At 36.1% G+C, this 21355-nt stretch overlaps 1 long non-coding RNA gene across 1 annotated transcript in view; it reads left to right on the plus strand.

The window, feature by feature from the left end:
- Window positions 1–6291: 6291 nt before the first annotated feature.
- The window catches only part of LOC134168129 (uncharacterized), a 213490-nt gene continuing 198426 nt past the window's right edge, over window positions 6292–21355 (plus strand). The window contains exon 1 of the long non-coding RNA XR_009966443.1: window positions 6292–6429. This is a non-coding gene — a long non-coding RNA (uncharacterized LOC134168129). The remainder of the gene's footprint in view (window positions 6430–21355) is intronic.

Below are 21355 nucleotides of genomic sequence, written 5' to 3' on the forward strand. Positions count from 1 at the left end.
AGGCTTTTTATATTTTTCTTTAAATGAGTGTTATTAAAGTGTTTTTAATGAAAAAAAAAAAAAGAAGAAAAAAAACCCAAACCCAAACAACAACAAAAAACAAATCCAATTTTTTTTTTTTTCTCAGAAAAAGAAATCTTTTTGTTTCTATACCTCATATCCCCATTCATTTAACTTCTTAAATTCACAGCATGTACAGGAGCACACTCCTGTACATTCCCCAGCAGTTAGTGGAGAAAAAATGGCTGGTCACAGTAGCTTAAACACATGACATTTTAAGTAAAAGTGATTCAGAAAAAGACAACTCTCTTTGCAACAAAAGAGAGCAAGCAGCAGAGCTGTCATTTGTTAAATTGGGTATTGTCTCATTAAATTTCTAAGCATAACGTCAGGAAGGATTAGGAGCACACTGACAGACTCAACTGGCTGAACAACTTTACCATAATCACACAGAACACATTAGCTCAGCAATTAAGAATATATGTAAGCTAATTTCTGACAGACATTTGCTCTTACATGAACCTGATGTCATTGCATTTCATTGAGTATCCCATCCATAAAGCAAACATAGCTTGCCATGTGTTAAAAAGTGAATGAAGATGTAAGATAGGGAGGAGGAGAGAAATTGTTTTCTTCTATGACTTGGTGTCCTGGGTTCAGCAGTAGCAGTCATTTTTCTCCTTCTTAGGAGCTGGTGCAGTTCTGTGTTTTTTGACTTTCAGCCTGGGAACAGCGCTGATAACACCGATGTTTTTAGTTGATTCTCAGTAATGTTTAGCCCCACCAAGGACTTTATGAGCCTCATGCTCTGCCAGGGAGGAGGGGAAGCCGGGAGGAAGCAGAGACAGGACACCTTACCCAAACTGACCAAAGAGGTATTCCATACCACAGCACGTCATGCCCAGTATATAAACTGAGGGCAGTTACCCGAAAGGGTGAAATCACTGCTCGGGTCAGGCTGGGTATTGGTCCGTGGGTGGTGAGCAGTTGTATTCTCTTCCCTTGTCATTTCCTTTATCATTATTATTATTGGTGGTAGCAGCAGTGGTTTGCGTTATACCTTAGTTACTGGACTGTTCTTCTCAACCCGTGGGAGTTACATTCTTTTGATTCTCCTCCCCATCCCTCCGGGAGAGGGGGCAGGAAGAAACGGGGAAGGGGTGGGGAGTGAGTGAGCAGCTGCATGCTTCTGAGTTACCAGCTGGGCTTAAACCACGACACTTGGTCTGTGACTGACAGAAATTCTTATCAAACAAACCATTCCAGCAAAATGAGATGTACCTTGAGCCTTCTGTCAAAATCCAAGTCTAAACCAAAGACTGAACCTTCTGTCAAAATCTTGAGTCTAAACCAAAGACTTTCTCAGGTTTCAAAGCATCCTTTTTTCTGTCTTCTAGGCTGTCATATCTCCCATTCGTGAAGCGTAGCAAATGGGAATAGGGCAGTACTATTACCGAGGTAGTCAGAATGTGCTCAGGACCAGATTTTCCTGTGACATATTCAGGTTGAATTCAAGGCCAGAGTAAGAATAGTGCCTTAGATGTAAAGTGAACACATGCATGAAATATGAGTGAGTCATACTTAAGCTATGTAATATTTCTCTGTGAATATTTAAAGCTCTGTTTTTTAAGTATATCTAAATGCAAAATTCTTTCATTTTCATTCTGTTTTTCCGAATTTTTGGCTGGTCTTAAGGAAATAGAAGGAGGAAAAACACAATTCTGGGAATAATGTACTTGCTGAAACAGCAGGAGGCCTTGTGCTCCTTTGCTTCTTCTTAAGCAGGGCTGAGGGCTGAGGCAGACTGGCTGACACTGGTGCTGGCATCCCAGAGCCTCCTGAAGCATGTCTGCATGCTGAGAGCTCCTTCTCCCCTCTTTCACCCCCCAGCTTTGTGCTCCCAGGGCTGTCTCTCAGATCTTCCCTCACTCCTCACTGCTAGGCAATTTGCCCTTCCTCAAGTATGATTTACCAGAGACATCAGCTCCACTGATGGGCCCGGCTGTGGCTGCATGTGGTGGGGCTGCTGTGGAGCCGGCTGGAACCGGGTGGAACCAGGCAGCCCCAGCTTCTCCTCACAGAGGCCAGTGCCATGTACACAGCTTTCCTGGGCCAGACCTGTGGCAATGTCTTCATTTCTCTGAGAGGAAACACATCGTGTTCACAAAGTCAGATGGGAGAAGTTTGGTTCTGTTCGGTATGGTCTCAACTGTTGTCCATTTTCTGCCATAGCTCTCTAAAAAATCAGTACAAGTGAAATGCAAGAAAAGGCTTTTGTGGTAAAAGTGGGTTAGAAGGATGTGAGGCCTGCAGGTGTGTTTTGAAAGACAGCCTGGCCGGGAATATTAAAGTTTGTGTTATAGTATGGGGGCCCTGGGACCTTTCTGCCCCAGTGTTCTTGTGGCTTAATACTGGTTTTCATCACTTCCCACTTTCAGCCATGGCTGATGTGGAGTTTGGGGGATTTTTTTATCTTCTCCTGCTGCCTGTCATTGCAGAGAGTCAGGCCTGAGTACCTTAGAAACACCAGCTAAGCGCTCTAAAACTATACCAAGGGTACTATATCATAGGGCTGCACTGCATAGCATTACAGGGAAAGACATATGATATTATTACATTATTAATAAAATAATAATATATAATAATCTGCCAAAAAAATAGTATAGCTAGAACTGGTTTAATTCCAACAGCTTCTTTTTCTTGGTATAATAAATTTCTTGCACAGGAATTGTGTATGACATTAGGGGATTAAGGTTCCTGAGGCTTGTTCTTCAGAAATGCACATGTAAAACTCTGTGCTATCATAGGCATATCATTGTAGTTCATTATCTGTTGTTTTGTCTTTGGGTATGTAGAATAAGACAGATTGTGATAAATGCCCCCTTCTGCCTTGAAACTGTTTCGTACATTAAATTCCCTTTTCTCTATTCCAGAGTCAAACTTTTACCTACAGATTTATGTTTCAGTTTAAAACTGAGTGCTTTTCTCATGCTAAACATGACCAAAAAAACCTAGGCAGCAGAGCACTAAATCCATGGTGGATGGTACTCAGCATAGCTCTGGGATGTCGGCTTTCCTCAGATAATACCAATTCAGATGAGCAGAAAGTCTGTGCCAGTGTTTAACAAGTTTGAGATTCTCCAGAAATGTGGAGGATGCACTGTCCTTATTTTGATGACTGGGTTTTTTATTACATTAGGAAAAAGAAATAAATGCAATAAAAGTTATTTTAAAGCAGTTAAATATTAGAAAATAGTTGTACCCAAACAAGTCTTCTCAGATACGTTTGCAATCAGCTGGCACATTTTGCATGATGACTACATATATGTCAATCTAAATCCTGCACTCTGATTAGCTTCACCCTAGTGAGGGGAAGGGCTTATAGCCATAACCCCAGGCACTGGGTTTGGCTTTTCTTGTCCTGATTGGAGGCACCTGTGCAGGAAGTGCCTGCTATTCCTAATGTTGGTTGAACTGGAGGGAGAATTGCAGTAGGAATTTTGCTTGTGGAAGTAGGTATTTTAATACATTTTTATTTTCTTTAAGCATATGGTAGAAGAGGAGCAAAGAAATGCCTCTTTTTTCTTGTAGGATAACAATGTGCAGTATATATACTATCTGTCAGCTTTAGAGGTCAAGCATTTAAGTCTGAAAGTGTTGTTCCCTGTGGGAAAATATGCTTGGTAGTGTATGTAGGTGGAAATGATTTGTTAAGGCTGGAATGTGGTCACAGTGGTATAAATCAAAGATAACCTGGTAGACCATAAGCACCCTTTTTGTAACTGTTGAGTGTATTTTTAATTTAACACTGGTCTGCTGTGAATAGTCAACTGAATTGTCTGTTTGGGTTTTCCCAAAGGTAATGGGAGGAAATGTGGGATTGAATGTTTCTTTCTCTATTTAGGAAAATAAGCTTGTTTCTCCACAACAAATCTGTATCAGCTTTTAGGGAAAACAAACTGTATTTTTATCATGTCATTTTCATGTTTTCAACTCACCGCTAGATTCTTGGGTGCAATTGCACCATCTCAGAATTTGTTTCGTAGCTAGTGTTGTATACAAATTGGGGGTTAGATGAGAACACTCTTTTTGCTTAGTAATGGAGGAACAAATTACGCAAGCATCATTACAACCCAGTTTTCTTTGTGATTCTTCATGAGTTTTGCTGCAACACAGGCACTCATTGTTCATAAATGACTTCATGACTGAAGGCTCTTCTTGGGGTGAGGTCAGTTTGCAGCAGGTTTTAGCAAATTGTAGTTAATGTCAAGTAAAATCAAATTTACACCTTGAAAACCAGGCAGCTGTGCAGTTGTTTTCAAATGTCTATGACTCATCTTGATTCTCTATTCAAATGCTGAAACACTTTTTCAAACAACTTCTGTAAACAAAATTCATTTTAACAAAATGGCCTTTCTTTTAATTGGTTTTAAAATAAATCTGTTTATGTGGGGGATTTTGTGTGTGAAATGGCTTTTAAATAAGATATGGTTTATGGATTTCATAAAATGTGTTTTGTTTTTACTTTTACAAGGCAAAAGGTTTTATTCATCAATGGAAGAATACTACTTGGCTGATAAAGAACAGTTTCTCATTAGAGATAGGGCTTATAATTTAATGTGCGTAGGAAGTGATAAGCAATAGCTCCACTTCTCCAGTAATAACGACAGTTGTAATGTACTTTGTATAAGAGAGGATTCTTCTTTTTACCCAAATCCAGAAGCATAGCAAATCTTTGCTAATTTTCTATGGCTAACTCTAAATCAGCTGAGCTGTAAAACTGTACATACAAAACTTAAAGTGCTTGTCTGCTTGTATTGCTTTGCCTGACAGAAACCCTTCCTATGTTATTAATTCTAATGCAGAATAAGGGAGGGGAAAATATGATTACCACATGGTAGTGGTACAAAGAAATTCCTCCATAGGAGAGAATCATAGTCAGGGTTGCTGTTATTTTATTGCTGTTCCCAATTATTTGACTGTTTCACAGCAGTCAAAAATTAGATACTAATCAGAAAAAAAAAATAATATGTTAATTAGAAAAATTAATTCACCAATGGCCAAATCTTCTGGAAAGAGCAATAAATAGCTGTTTATTTACAAGCTGAATGTTTCGGGAAATCTGGCTTTCTGAAAACGCCAGAGACCTGAAAAGAAGGAAAAGTGGAATAACTGATATTTCTTGACAAATCTGAGTGAGAGCTCATTTGGCCAATTCATACTAGCTTTTTCATCAAGATAATTAAAGAACTTAAAATTCCCATGAAGTTTCTGGAATGCAGAGTGATTCATAAAGAGAAAAAGAGATGAGTTAACAAGTTTTGTTAGTGTGTGTTGCAGGTGCTAGTACCTGTTTTCAAAACAGTGTAGAAAGCCTTACATCATACTTGGCTAGCTGAAATTCCAGGTACCATAGATGATAACCAAAAGATAATTACAGCATCCTTAAAATGCTGTAACCCCAGACCTTTATTTTGGGGTTTTGTTTTTTTTTTATTTTATTTTTCTCATTTCCCTTCCTTAGATATTAATGTGTTTAGTAAAATTAGCACTGGTTCTGCTCTTTATATAAAAATTTCCACAGTGAGATTTTTCACAAGGTCTGTCAATAGTTCTACTGGGAAGGTAAAGATTCGCAGAAGAAGCAACTTCATATGGTCATAGTGGGATTTTGGCATCTTCTAAAATATTCATAGATGTTGCATATGCAACTCCTTTAAAAAGACTATAAATCTATTTGTACCTTTCATTCCTTCAGCCTCTAGGTTTAATCACAATTTTTGCTTTTGCACAAAAATCACATTATTTTTGAATGAACTTTTGAGAGTTTTCTTTTTCCTTTTCAGCTTTGCTACTGCTTACTACTGTCTCTATTTCTTTCACTGTTGGTGGCTGTAAGGCTCTTCTGATGCCTCCCCTTCTTTATACAAACTGATTTCTTCTGTTCATTGAAATCCTTCTGTTAAGTTCAGTTCTGCAGCCTCATCTGGTTTAAATAGTTTCCATAAATTTTCAGTTTTTCATGTATATTGTCATGGAACTTGTTCCAATGTTGTTTTGTTTTTTTTTTTTTTTATTATTGGTAGATCTGCATTTACTTTGTGACTTCTAAGCTTACTTCAGTATTTTAAGTAATCCTATAAAAATCTTATCTTTGTGTTGTATTCAAGCTGAAAATTTGGACCTCCTTCCCTAAACCTCCCCTCAAAATTACAGCATCTTAGATCAAAGGCTGCTGGATAGCCTTAACAGCATTATTTGACTTTTTTTCCCCCCGCTTTCCTCTAATCCTTAGGGTTGTCTACTGAAGTGCAGACAGTTGTCTTTGCTGCAAGCCAGTTGGGTGAACGCCAGTTCTTGTTCAAAAGCCATGTGGCAGAGTTACTGTGACTATAAGCTGAAGCTGCTGTGTCCCGCCTCTTGGTTCAGGTAAGGCAGATGTGTCTCTGCTAATTTAGTTCTCTGACTTTTTTTGAGATACAAAGAATTTGAATTGTGTTTGAAGGTGAACTTCTCCAGGACTAATACTATACAATGTGTAAATGAAGTACTGTACACATAACTGAGCATTTTCGGAGTGCTGTCAAATTCTTATTCAGGACTTATAAGGTGTTTTTCTGTTTCATTTGAGTATTAGCTTTTGGAAATTATGCTTTTTTATTTTTATAAAAGAGATAGTTTCCTGGAATATTATGTATAATTTTTCTTTAAAAAAATGCTAAATAATGCTTTCAGTTTTGCTGACAAAGTACTGGGTTTAATGCTTGGTTCCTTCAGAAGAATGTGTTTGCACAGTGGGTTCAGTCCTGAATGAATGGAGAGTTTTTTAGACTTTGATTTCATGGACAGCACTTCTCTGTCACTATGGTCCAAAGACAGATTTGGGGTTTTTTTCTCCATTATTAGCAGCAGCAGAGCTGTAAGTCTTCTGGCAATGACAAGTTTAGTTTCCTGCTTATGAAGTCTGATGCAATACTACGGTGCCTTAAGTTAGAAATACAAGGTATGAAGGGTTTATGTGGAGAGAAAATAATCAGTGAAAAACATAACTTGTTGAATTGAAAAGACCTACTTCTGGATTTATACTTAGTTTGTATTTGTTATATTTTAATTTACATTCATGAGAATACATTAAGATGTACATCAATGTTCAAGTAGGGCTCCAAAGTAAGATAAGTTTGGAAACCAAATTGATTTGTATATGTTTAGAAACTTTTGGTCATGTCACAGAATTCTTTCCTTTGGACCTTGAAATTTGTGCTTCCAATTACTGTATGAGAAACTATAAATTACAGCTATACAAAAATAAATTATCACTATGTGGAGGTGAGAGGAGTAATATTGACACATAAATAGACAACATCAGATTTTATTAAGAAGTTAGCAACAGTGGGGGGAAAATTCACTGAATTAAAGATAAAAATCTGTCTGTGGAACTTATTGTTACCTCAAATACATTAATCTTTTGAGACATCTAGTTTTCTAGTTTTGGTAACACAGTTTTCTTTCAAGTACTGATGACATCCAAATCTAGATTGTGAATGGAGCCAGTCTGTTAAGGGAAATACCACTGCTCAATAATGGTATGATAATGTATTAATAAATAAGGTATTAAATAGTTTGCACTCACCTCTCATGTAGGTCAGATAAGGAAGACCTTTTGATCATGTTATTTAGATAAGGAGAGGAAAGAAAAAGAACCAAAACCTGTTAAATCAGAATTACTTGCTCCTGTTCAGCCATTAGGAAATGCAGCTGCGACAGGAGGTGCATTTAAACTGTCTGGCTGCACTAACCTTAGAGCAGAAACATTCTGACTTTAATGTATGAAGACACAGCCCTTAGTAACTGCTATTAAATACTCCTTTGAAAAATAGTATTTGAAAAAATATCAGGACCATCTCTTGTGACCATTTGCACACCTATGAAATAAAGATGAGGTATTATGTCTTCTTGTACTCCAGAAGTCTGATGAACTGCAGTTCACAAAGTTGTCAACTTTATGTTATTAATTGCAAGTGTCAATATTTAGTCTCATCTGATACACCTTTTGAATTTTGAGAGGATTTAGTATCCTCAGTTCAATAAAGTTATTAAAAGTAAACATGTCCATCCATTTCTGTGACTTGCAACGTGGATTGCATTAATCAGCTGTGTAGCTCTGTCAATGTAGATTAGTTCTGGTCATGTACCTCATAGGAGAGCACAACTAATTTCAGTGTGTCATGGATACAGTGCATGGAATCTGTCCTGGCACTGGTCCTTAATGTTTATTTTTAAAATACCAGAATCTTCAGCAGATGTTCTGAATGATGAAACAAATCTAAAGCAAATGAAATTACAAGATGAAATGATTAAGACTGCCTTTGAAATAGTGCATTTTCACTCTTTAGCTTTATCTTTAAAGAACAGATTAAGATTATTTTATGTACTGTAAAGTATATACATTTTAAGTTAAAGAAGTGAGAATAAAACAGCTTATAAATGGAGTTACCCTTTTAGTAGAACAATAAAGAGACACAAAGGAAAAATTAACTAGAAGAAAACAATCTCCTACATAAAAGGCAATTTCCTGTACTTTTGCTGTTCCAAAATCAAATACTTTCAAGAAATGAGCACAAAAAGAAATATCTAGTAGGTAGATGTTCATCTTCACTGATAATTAGTTTTTAATTTGAAATGGTATCTCAAATTTTCATCATAATGATTCATCTTGTGCAAGCTTATGAAGATGGTGGAAAGTATTGACATGATAAAACTAAAATTGTTTCTTCTTATTGAAGAAAGATATCTAAATATACGGCTAAGGTACTTGCAGGTCTTTAAGTTCATAGAGATTGGTGAATGATGATTTCCTTTGAAAAAGAGACCAGTTTTAAGTCCTTGAAATTTTCTTCTGAAACTGAATCTGTGTAAGTGGAGTCATATCAACACAAAATTTCATTATGCCACTACTGCATTAAAAATCACATTATATGATCATTATCAGTAGTAGTAAGAATGGCTTGGCAAAAGATTTTACTCTGACATTGCAGAATTCTGTCAGTTTGAACTGTCTTGCAGATTTGTTGATTTCCTGCACTGCTTCTGGCTCCAGAAAGCTAAAAATGATGTTTGGTTATTTGTTGTTAGAAATAATTATAGTTATTAGCTATTTCTATATCATATGTCAGGTTTGGGTTTTAAAGTTTACATGAGTTAATGGATGAAAACATTAAAAACAACGATGTGGTAATGCCAGGAAAGTGTAACAAAGAGTTCAAAATATGTTTGCAGGAAAAATCCTAAAAACAAACAAACCAAATTGTATTCCCTTCATCTCTTTCATGCTGTCCAAGCAAAAGGCAAGAGGACAGGACAAAGCAAATGGTTACACTGAAGAATTTTCATGCTGCAACCCCATTTTTCCATAATTAATCTCCTGTTCTGTCATGATGCAGAAATAATGAAGAAAAGAGAATTAGTAATTCAGAAGACTGCAGAGATGTAAAGCAGTAGAAGTAGCTTGAAAAAATGTTTCACCCATAATTTAACAGGGTTCATAATTTGAGTTTTATAAGTATGGTAGCAAGTTAGTTGATATAGTTATGATGCACTTACATGCTTAAACAGCGTACAGTAAAGTGCTCATTGTATTTGAGTATTTAAGATGCTTGGCTGGACATGGGGTGGGCAGGGGGAATAAATCTTGATTCAGATTTGTGGCTGTAACGCTTGTGCAGACATCCTGGATTATCATAAATAAATGTGGATTTTTAATCACATGAATTCACTGCCAAGCATTTCCAAACAGTGTGGTTTTGGTTGTATATGCTCGCAGAAGCTCAGACTTGGAGTAGTTGATGCCATTTTGGCAATATTTGTCAAGGGGCTTTCATAAGATATAAAGATGTTTAAAAATGGGCAGCTTCAAATAACTTTTAATGGGGAAAAAAATGTGAACAGAAGTTGAATAAATGATATTGTAAGGAAACAATTTGTGTGTGCTCGTATATATACATATATATATAATTGCTAAATAGCCTCTTGTGATTAAATTGTAAGCAGGATAATCTCCAAAAATTGTACTGCTAAAGAAATTACTAATATAGACAATATAACCTGAAAATTTTATTCACTCAGAACATCTGATTTCAGTCTGGGAGCAGTATGTGATTATTCACCATCTACTTTTGATTCATTAGAAAGTCACTCAAAAAAGCCAGGTCTGTGCTATCAGTGTTTTAGGTAGACAGGCATAAACACTGACCTCTAGTAGTAGCCACAAGGCCTTTTGCTGTACCAAGTTTTGTAACACAAAAAAACTAATAGCTCTTAATCAAAAAGCAAAGTATTTGAATTATTTCCAAGAGATTTCTAAATAATGTGGGTTCTTTTTGTTTGTTTGGTTTTGGTTTGTTTTTGTTTTTTTTTTTTAAATATTTCTATGGAAGGATGTGGTTTTGACTCCTGTGTTTGAAAGGAAGTGAAGTATTTGCCTCTTTATTTTGAAATGTTCATAATGGTCAAGGGCTTGTAGTGTTAATAGGAATATTTCCAGTTGATTAAAAAAAAACTAATGTTAAATCTTAGGGTTTATAGCAAGACTGTGTCACTTTGGATGAAAGAATGTTGTCTGCTTTTATAAATTTCTGCATGATTAAATATGGTTTATCTATAGCATGTCCAGGTTGATGTGTATATAAATACACATTTGTATAAAAATAGTACATTTTTCACATTTCTTGCTTCTTCAAGAAATATCCGTCACTTTTCATCTTTGCTGTTATACTGCAGAAATTTGCATAGGCTTACTACTAATAAAACAATCAGTTGAAACCTTTCATATTCTCTAGAATTAATCTAATTCCTTCTGCAAGCAATATATCTTGGATCTCTGCAGCAGTCTATGGATTCTTATGTTGTACGAAAGGAGTCCATTTTTTGTTTTCAATCTGCAGCATGCTAATTTCCCTGCTTGTTCTGGTTTATGTTGTAAGATAAAATGACTTATAGCTCTCAAATTACCTTCTTGCACATAATTTGAGCACTTTATCATCAGAGTTTTTACACTTGAAAATATGTGTGTTTGCTGGTGAGTGATATTTGTTTCCATAATAAGAGCAGAAGAGAATTAAATTACTATTCAGAAGGAAATATTTTGATTGTTGGGTTCTTATCATCAAAGGTCTGTCACTTAGGCCTGTACCAGAATTCATGAGATGTTTAAATCTCTGGCTCTGGGCATGCATTCAGCCACAGACAGCCAGAAGCACCAGAACTGGCTTTGTGGTTCTGTTTTGTTTTTCTTTATGGTTGTGCTATGGTCATGTGTATCCCCTGAACTCCTCATCTTGCTGACTGCTTCGCAGATGATGTATAGTTGTAACATGTCATCAGTGTGCCGTGAGAACCTATTATACTGCAATATATCATTAAAGACCCTTCTTTCAAGACAGGATACTAATATATATCATTAAAATGATGGCCGGTAGGAACATGCATCTCAGAGAGGGAATTTTAGAATTTTATATGGGGGAAAAAAGTTCTTAAAAAAAGCAAATAAAAATAAAGGTGCGTTGTGGGGGGAGGGAGGAAGAATACAGTAATAAGTAGGAGTCGTAATATCAGTAATATTAAAAATAAGTATTATTTGTAATATATATCTAGAAATAGTTTCTAGGTCATAAAATCAAGCTCGTGCACAGCAGAAAATGTTTATAACTGAGATTTTTATACATAAGACCTACTGTGCTGTGCTATAACTCACTGAGTTATGACTGGTATAGCCAGTCTGTGCAGAAAGAAGTCTTAGAACCATTTTGAAATTAAAGGGGGCTGTAGATATTTTCATAATCTAAATTAGAATACAAAATTCACAGTATGAATCTGCCTGCAATGCTGTGCTAAAGCTGTATAACTTCCCCAGTGTCTCAGAAAGAGTCATTTAAAGTGATGGTGAACTTGAGGAGCTGAGTACTGAGAGGAAACTGTGGCTTCTTTTCAAACATGGACTCTATAACCAACTGTGCATACAAATACAATTCCCATTGAAGTTGCCAGAAATTAAGTTATCCAAGAAACAGAATTTGACTCAGAATGTTTTACATACAGATATATATATATAAAACCTCATATATGTAATGACCTTGTTATTACAAGTCTTTGTGAGATTATCATGTTAGAGAGGATTTTTCAAATACATACATATGAACATCTTTCTAATGCAAATACATTTCTTAATTTGAAACAAAAATTTATTGATCCTCAAAAATAATAAAAACAAGGACTACACATCTGTGTAATAAAGATCTGGAATGTGATGCTTTATCTCTTTCCATATCAGAGATGGCATGCTGATGTGGCTGCTGAAAGCTGCTTGTCCTTTCCTGTTCCTCAGTACAGCACGTAGGAAGCTTTTTCCACTGTAACTGCAAGAGCAATGTTTACCTGCAAGCCAAATGGTTCAAAAACAAGACTGCAACTCCATAACACTAATAGCTATCCGTAGGGACTTCGAGAGTTTTATATCTACTGAAACATTAAGGATCATCACTTTTATACTATCTCTATTAGAATTAGATATTGGTAGATATCTTGCATAATTAGTATTCTGTGATTCTAAAGTGCATAATGCAGACATTACAGAACAGTATTTTGTCTGTTTCTGTACATGCTTCCATTATAATGATGGTATTAATTAATGGCACATATTTTTTGTATGTTCCAATCTGTAGCTTGTGCAGTAATATTTATACCAAAAATGATTTTAATAGTTTTTGAAAAGATTATTTCAGTAAGAATAATTTGCTAAAATGTGATGTTGCCTGTGCCATTTTCACTTCATTCACTGATTGCAGTGCCTCAGACAAAATTAAACAATTACTTTTGTCTAGCAAACCCTCTTCCTTAGGGACATGTATGTTCTGAAATAAATAAAAGGCGAGGTGAAGAGTTAGACAATGAAATACAGTGATTGTAGATAAGGTGCTACTTACATACACTTCTTAACGAGGTGACGCAAGCTACTGTGTCAGCTCATGAGAGTCTGTAAACTAAAGTGTCTCTCAGAATGCGCCTTTCCTACCAAATGCATTTTGAATGTCTGTAAAATAATTGTACATTTTTCATACTGAAGTTGTAAGAATGTATTTCGAAATGAGGAAGGATATCTTTCAATTCCCGCAAAAAAACAGCATTGTAGCAAGTTTCTGTCAAGTATTTTGAAACTAAATGAAAAAAGTTAGTTACTTCTGGTGGGAGTACGGACGAGTTAGTAGAACAGTATTCCATTCTTGCACTCACCTGGATTATTTGATGTTTTGTTTATCACCAGCACCATTATCATTATTTTTTCACATTGGCTCTTTCTCTGAGATACAGAAAAAGATGTGTTCAGACTTTACTCATGTTTACGTTACTAACTTCATACGTGCTTCTGAACATCACCTGTCAGAATAAGTATTTAATTTTCTCATGTCTCCATTGGTAACATTATTTATAGTAAATTAATTCAACTTGTGTTATTTAATTCACTTTATAGTCATGACTTAGTTTCACTCCTCCTTTCTTAACATTAGAAGGGGTTTGTCTAGAAAAAGGTGGCACATTTTCAGTTAAAATAGTCTAAATCTATGAAATTAAGCAGAAATGATCAATAAACATCCACCCTACACAAAGAAAAGGCAAGCCCAAATATATGTAGGGTAAACCAGAAACAAAATAAGCAGTGCCCCTGAATTCTGTGAAAACAGACTTTGCACTTGGATAGCTGTAGGTCTATACCAGCAGAGACAGATTAATTTCAGTTGCATTACTCTTCGCCATCACAGTGCCTTTAAGAGGGTAAAGGGTCTTGGGAAACATCAGCAGTGTACTGCCTACGTAAGGTTAGGTTCTTCTGCCAAGTTTTGGATTCCAAATGCTTCTGCTTTTTTCCTAATTGAGCAATCACCTTATTTGATTAAAAAGGAAAGCTACTACTACTAAAAACGTTGTCCTAAGAAGTTTGTTCTTGTCTGGCAAGTCATTTCATAGGTTACACTAAGACATGTTTCTTAAAAGGCATACTAAATAAGGATTTTAAAGATAAATGACAAAAATTATCTTGGGATTATTCTTCCTATGAATGAACACAAGGTAAGCTGTTGCTGTGAAATAATGGTACAGATTGCAAGGTTACAATAGGACTAAAGCTTACACAGTCATTGATCTTGTCGAATTGATAGCGCTTAATTTACTAATGGGTCAGAATGTGGCCTCTTAAAAGTTGAGGGTGAACTCCACAATTGAGTGATAGTATGTTAAATTAAAACAAAAAAACCCAACAAAATACTTCAAGAGAAAACCTTGAGGATTTGTAAGCCTAAAATTTGTCACGTAGATTTAATAAAGACCATACCCCTGAGTACTTGTCAGGCGTGGAAGTGTTAAAAACTCAATATAATCTCAAGAGTACTCAAGGAGCCTCAACAATTAGATAGTATAAATAATTTTGGGACAGGACAGGATCCTTTCCTTACTGCTGTCTAACATATTACATATGTTGAGTTGCATCTTCTTTTTTTTTTTTGTGAAATAATAATAGTGTGTTGCTTTTGAAAGTCACTGATAGTGGCAAAGATAAATACTGTTCAAAAAGAACAGTAGTTGAAGACTATTCTGACATTCCACTCGAGTATCTCGTATGTAAGTCTGACTTGCCTACTTCAGATTAGGGACTTAAACTTGGGTATTTCCCAGGTGGGGTTCACAAACACTTGATTATTACCTTCAGTTGTTTGTGTAGCTGATGTTCACAGGTCCGATTAACAGCTGGGTTTAATACGCATGGAACTAGCAACAGAAAAGAACAGAAAACATAATGAATGAAATCAGTAATGATATTTGTCACTTCACTGCTCTTGGACTTGAAATGCAAGTGTTCTATGTGTTTATGGCTCTATGTTTTTAAATTATGACACATTAAGCATCTTCACAGAATTTTGCAGCACCTACTCACCAATAAAAAGCATGCGGTCTGTGTGCTTCACAGGCACAAGAGTTTCAAAGAAGCATAAAACTGCAATAGCTGAACAGCTGGCAGTCATCTAAGTATGCCTGTAACCTTAGCATCAGTTTAGGGATTTTTTTTTATCATTTTCTGTGCTGCTTGCCATCTGGATTAAAACTGATATTAAATATTTGGATGTAGTCTCAAATATTCTTACATTTTTGAAACATCATATTACATGACCCTGCTACAGTTTTGGGTAAATGCTGCACTTATGTTCAGATGCTCTCATTAACATTGCCTATTGCAAACGGAGCGAATGCTTGGTCTTTTGTCTGCTTTAGAATTTGGACTCCAGTCAGTACTAAGGAAAAGGCTCTTCTTTGAATTGGGCTTTTGTTTAATTTGTGATGTAAAAGCTTAACATGTCCTTGAGTTTAATATTTCTGTGTTATGTCATGAAGTCTATTTGGTAGAGGAGGTTTTATGAGTCCTGTCTCCTTAGGAGCCAAAAGGTTTGTCGAACTACTCTGTCCAGCAACTCAGCAGAAGATACTTATCTGTTGACCCATACGTAGTGAGAGCAACAGGAGAAATGTTTAGAAGATCAAGCAATTTCTTGCCTCTTGAATAAAACATATCTTATTGATCTGAGAACAGAAATAGTGTGATAAGACAATGCTTTTCTGTTTTGTTTTTGGAAGTCCTCAAGAGAAATCCCCCAGTGTGCATTCCGGGGATGCCCCAATTGGGATTTTCTTTATATGAATTTCTCAAGAGCTTTTTATAAATGTTTTTTGCCTCTGTTCTAGTTATGCCAGATAGGGTTTCTAATGCTTTCCCCTTATGCTTTGTAGGAATTTCCTCAGCTCTTGGTGTGGTTTTAATCTGTGATTTTTTTTTTTTTTTGGGGGGGGGGTGGGTGTAGATTCTTTTAATATATTTTAGTTTTTATTTCACACCTGCTTTTTTTTAGGTATCTCCCTCTATATTTTTCTCTAATGTTTCCTATTAATTCCCCCTTTTCAGTCAAGGAACTCTCACCTGATTTCTAGGAACTTTCTGTGGTATTTTTTAGGAATTCTAGAAAAAATGGTACAGATCCTCAGAAACTTGATCTTAATGAAGTTCATGAGTTTTTGTTTCCCTGTCCTTCAAAGAGACTGAGTATTCAAAAAAAGTATTATATTTTGCAAATTATAATGTACTGGTTTAAATGGCTTGTCACCTCTGCCTGTGTGACACACTGTTTATACCTTAACATGTTGTGTGTTTCTTTTATATTATGAGCTTGTCAGGACAGTAATAATTTCTGTGTGGTACTGAGTTCATACGGTAGGATTCCTGCCTTTCTTGTCTCTTCGGTGCTATCATCATGATCATGTCTATAAAGGAGAGCAGTAGGAGTGTAAAAGCCAGAGGGAAGAAAGTTGTGAATGTGTTATTTGAACAAGTAGCATTGGATGTTTGTAGCCAAAAAGCCTTCAGATTTAGTTAGTGTGACACAAAAGCACAGTAATAGGAATGAAATATTTATTAGGATGGGAAGAGGGTAAGAAGCAGGAAGAAACTTCCCTTTAAGTGTTCACTAGTAATCTGTTTAAAGTATTGGTTATTAATATAAGTAGTAGAATGTACTGAAAACTATTCTAACATTTATGTATATTAATTTTTCCCTTGCAATAACAATGCAATGGAAGTTTGTAGCCACTTAAAATTAGGATATTAATGCTGTAAACACGATGAAACATGTGACATTGAAGTCACTTCACTTTTCAATTCAGTTAAGTGTCTGACAGAGTGGGACAGTGCTGGTGTTACCTAGCACTAGAGTCCATTAATAAAGATTTGCTTGTTCTTTTATTAATCAGTCATACAGATCACACTAGCATCATTAATTTATTCACTTGGTAAGCACTAAGCCACCTACATCTAAGCACTATTAATGAAGTGACTCTCTTGAGTCAGAAATCTGTGGCGGTGGGGAGTTATAAGGGTGAGGTTCCAAGGATACAGATAGAACTAATTGCACCTCCTACAAGTAAGAGTGAAAGGATTCTGAAAGCCTGTTATGCAGTGTGTTGGTGGAAAGGGATTTTGGAAGGAAGGGAAAAATCAAGGAGGGAATACTCTGTGCTATGCTGTGGAAATAATGTTAGTACAGTGATGTAAAAAATAAAATACATTAATTCTAATATAAGTGCCTCTCTGAACTCCTTCCTTGACCCCGTGTACACATCTTAAAATAATTTCTGTGAGCTTGGTACTTTACACAGAACGTAAACTGATAAACTAGGAGATCCTTTGGATAGCTCTGTGGGTGGTGGGATGGGGGAGTGATAAAAATTTCTTTACACAGCTTCATCCATATGCTTAGCACTCAAAGTGAAAGCTAAACTACTTAGTTTGTGTCCATATGCTAGCAGCCTATCATGGTGTAGAAGGCTTCCAAGTAGCGTGAATGTAGCTAGCCAGAAGATGCTTCTTTGACCTATACTGCTGTGACTGTTTCAGTTATGTGTTTCTTTACTTGCAGAGTAAATGTTTTCCTTTGCAGCAGATGAATGTTGGAATTTTGCTCCTTGAGTCCTGAGAGCTATTGATTGTGGGCTTTCAGTTACCAGCTTGCCTACAGGCCACAGTTGCTTCTTTCCCCACAGTTGCTTCTTTCCTCAGCACACATGTTGTGTGGAACTCATCCAGAATTCTCTATCAGTTGTGCTTATAAAAATTGTGCTAAGTTTAAATATGAAAGAGAAACTAGGAGATTATTGCCTTAGTTTGAGATTCTTGTGTATTGTGGATAAAAATTTTCCTCGGTACCCTTGCTCAAATGCCAATATTGAGAAGACTCTGTACTGCACTGTTCAAACATCTCTTTTGTTCAGCACAGCAGGTGGCATTGTTGCTGAAAATAAAACTAGTGTAAGGAGAGTATCAAGAATCACAGATTGCATTTTCTTCAAGTAAAAAAAAGAAAATAAAACTTTCCCACTAATATGACATCCTCACTGCATCCTAATGCTGTGACTGGGGCAGGGGGGTCGTGAAGGGGAAGCTTCTAATAGTGATGAAAATTAAAAAGAGAAATTGAAATGTTGTATCTGAATTTTTGCTGATGTACAAATAAGTAGGCTTTGGAACAGATCTAAAATGTTAAGTTCGGATGTTTTTTCAAATACTTCAACAGTAAACAGTATCAATTTAAGGATGAAGCAACAAGAACTCTGAAGCATAGGCACACAGGCCAGTGCCAGAAGAGACTTAGGAATGTTGTCTGGTCCAGCTCTCTGTTCAGAATAGAGCTGATGTAGACTGGGTTGCTTGGGGCTGTGCTCAGTGACATTGTGATGTATCCAAGGAGGAAGAAGTATGAAAATGTTTAAAATGCTGTACAAGTCTGTAGAGCTGTACAGTGTTTGCTGAACTGGTGTAAGAGGAGGCTGGCCATTACCAGTATTTCACCACTAACCTTGGCTGAGGTGCAAGGCAGGAATTAATGTTTCAGGAAGGGCAGGCAGCATTTCCATCTGTTGGCCTCGCTTGACTATTTTAAGCCATATGTATTAACATAACAGCAACTTCTAATAACCTGGGATTTCTAGAGGAATGCATAGCCCATTTCTAGACATTAGCTATGTTGAGCATCACAAAACTTCCTTGCAATATATTCTGCTAAAATTCTAGCTTTGACTATTCTAGAGTACCAGGTGAGAAGACTATTAACTCTTGAATATGCATGGATCTACTCAAGCATATTGGTAATTTCTTATCTCATGACTCTGTATTTTAATTTTACAGCCAGCAGCTTAACCACCTTTTGCATATTTCAATTATGACAACAAAAGTGATAGTCAGTGAGTCCATGATGATGTCCAGAGAAAATCCAATCAAGGCGCAAACAAGGATTCAGCCCTGCTTATGGGAGTTGACAAAGCGTGCATGTAGAGATTTTTGGATCCATGACGTGCACTGAGGCATTATAAGGAAATTGATTATTTAATTTTTTTTTTATATATAGCCTCTGATCAAAGAATCCTTGTGATAGAACAGATCCAGCAATTTTTCATCCTCTGTGTCAATGCTTTGATCTCCAATAAGTAAATGCAAAAGGGAATCTGATGACACATCACAAGTGCATCTGTTTGGTATCTTGAACTACAGACCCATGTTGTAAAGATCTGTCAGTTCCTGCTCTGACACTGTCTGGCATTCCTCTGATGCTTCTTTGAAATAACATGCTGTTGGACATCATAACTGCCTTCCTGCTGAATAGCACAGTCTTGCCAACTGCATAGCAAGCATCCCAATGGCATTGCTTTGCTTTCTATCACCTTTAGTACTGATGTTTCTAGGTAGTTCTGGATTGCTCTCCTTTTTACTTCCTTTCATAAAGACAATGTATGTTATGACCCGTATGTTCAGTTTACTCCCAATCATTTTCTTTGTGTGTCCTACTAACTTGAGCATATGTGGATCTTTTGCTTTGTTAGTAAATACTTATGAACTAGAGCAGTCAAATGAGGTCAGCTTCATACGTGTGCACGTTCACTGAGTCTTTAAGCAGTTTTTGTTGTGAAAAGTAAAGGCAGAATTTCTTTAAGATGTAGTTCTACATGGCCTAACAAACGAAGACAGACATTTTCATATCTTTATGAAACAAAGTAGAACTTCAACAGACAAATGGTTGGATATTCAGCCTTTAGTCTCTAGATAAATCACTGATGTGTAATTTATTTAAATTTCCTTTCCAGTCAGTATAGAGAGAAGGACAATTTAGCAATCTTACATTATTCATATAATCTAACTTAGACACTTAAACTCTCTGTAAAGTTAAAACGTGCAATAGAATTTCTAAGACATGTTAGTATGCAGGGGCCAAGAGTACTACACTGCTGTGATTTGAAAGTAACTATAGTTTCTGTATTATAATTGGTACTTTCTAAAGGAGAAAATGTCATTGAGATGGACTTCTGGTTAGCTTGAGAATAAAAATAACCTAGAAGGCCCAGTGTCATCTTTTCCTTTTTATTTTACACTCCTACCTCCATACACCCCACCCCCCCGAAGAAATTTGGCCCAAGAGAGCTCTCTTTAGTATTTGCATTTAAGACAGTGAAAACTAACTACAAAGTCTCAGAACGCATCTCCCCTTCACTGTACATACGCTACACTATATTTTTGAGTGTGAAAATGTATCAGTTCGAAAAATTACAGATGTGATTAAATAGGGTTGTTATTTTAAACTGTTGTCACTGGCTTGGCTTCCACTGCCTATCACCTTCTTATGCTTCCAGAGGTCACGAGTTTTACTTTGCTTTGGACTTTCATTTTTTGGTGGTGCAGAGAAATCACAGATATTTACTGTCCTCATGGGCTTGTTTACAGGTAAATTTTAAAATGTTTTGAGTGTAGTTTCTCATGACTTCCAGAGGCAGAAAGGCTGCTGCAGAAGTGGATGGAGGATGTTGAAGTCCTAAGGAAAAGGAAAATTCCTTTTTTTACCTCTGATTCACCTTGCATATTGAAAATATTTAATGCACAGACGTGACAGGCTGCAAATTACTGCAAAGTAAAGGAAAATAATGATGTTCAGGAAAGCACTCTTTGATAATTGTATTTTAAGATTCAAGCCACTGACTGTGATTCTGATTTTTATTTCTATTTTTTGGTCATTAGTGGAGCAGATTAAAAACAAAACAAAAACATGCATCTGGGAAAGGTAATGAAATATTCTGTTTGATCTAGCAATTTCCTGTTTAACACCTCCACTTTGTGTTATTGATTACTATCCAGTCAATGATGTACAGAAATGTTACAGAACAAAAAAAAAACCCTAACAAAAGAATCAAAACAGTACTTGATATCTCCATAAATCTTAAAACTACTCCTTCCCCTGTGCCCTCCTCCCCCAGAATACTCATGTCATTGAAAAGAAAGGTTAAAATCGGGTTTAATGTGTGCTCTGGGTTTTCCAACATATTCAGTATTCCATATTGAAGATGAGAACAACTCAAGGAAAATATTTACTATAGTGTTTTGTGCTTTACCACCAGTTAGCCAAAAAAAAAACCCAAAACAGCCTAACATCCTGAAATCTTTCTTTAACAGCATATAACCCTGTTTCCTTAAAAGAAATGACACAATTAAAACAAAGCACAAGAAGCCATTTTACTCCTAACTTTTAGACCTCTCAGTGTTTCCCTGGGATTTTTTTGGTAGCAGAAAAGCATACATTTCCGATTTTATTTTTGTATTAATCATCGGGGGGGGGGGGGGGGGGGGGGGGAGTCTATTTTCAATAAGACGGTCTTTTAATATTTTAAGAGAATAAAAAAAGATACTATCTGTATCAGGTGCTCACTCATCCTTCTTTATAATCCA

Source organism: Pezoporus occidentalis, unplaced genomic scaffold, assembly GCF_034315485.1.
Source record: "Pezoporus occidentalis ecotype Australia unplaced genomic scaffold, CSIRO_AGI_Poc_V1 ctg30, whole genome shotgun sequence".
Taxonomy (NCBI): Eukaryota; Metazoa; Chordata; class Aves; order Psittaciformes; family Psittacidae; genus Pezoporus; species Pezoporus occidentalis.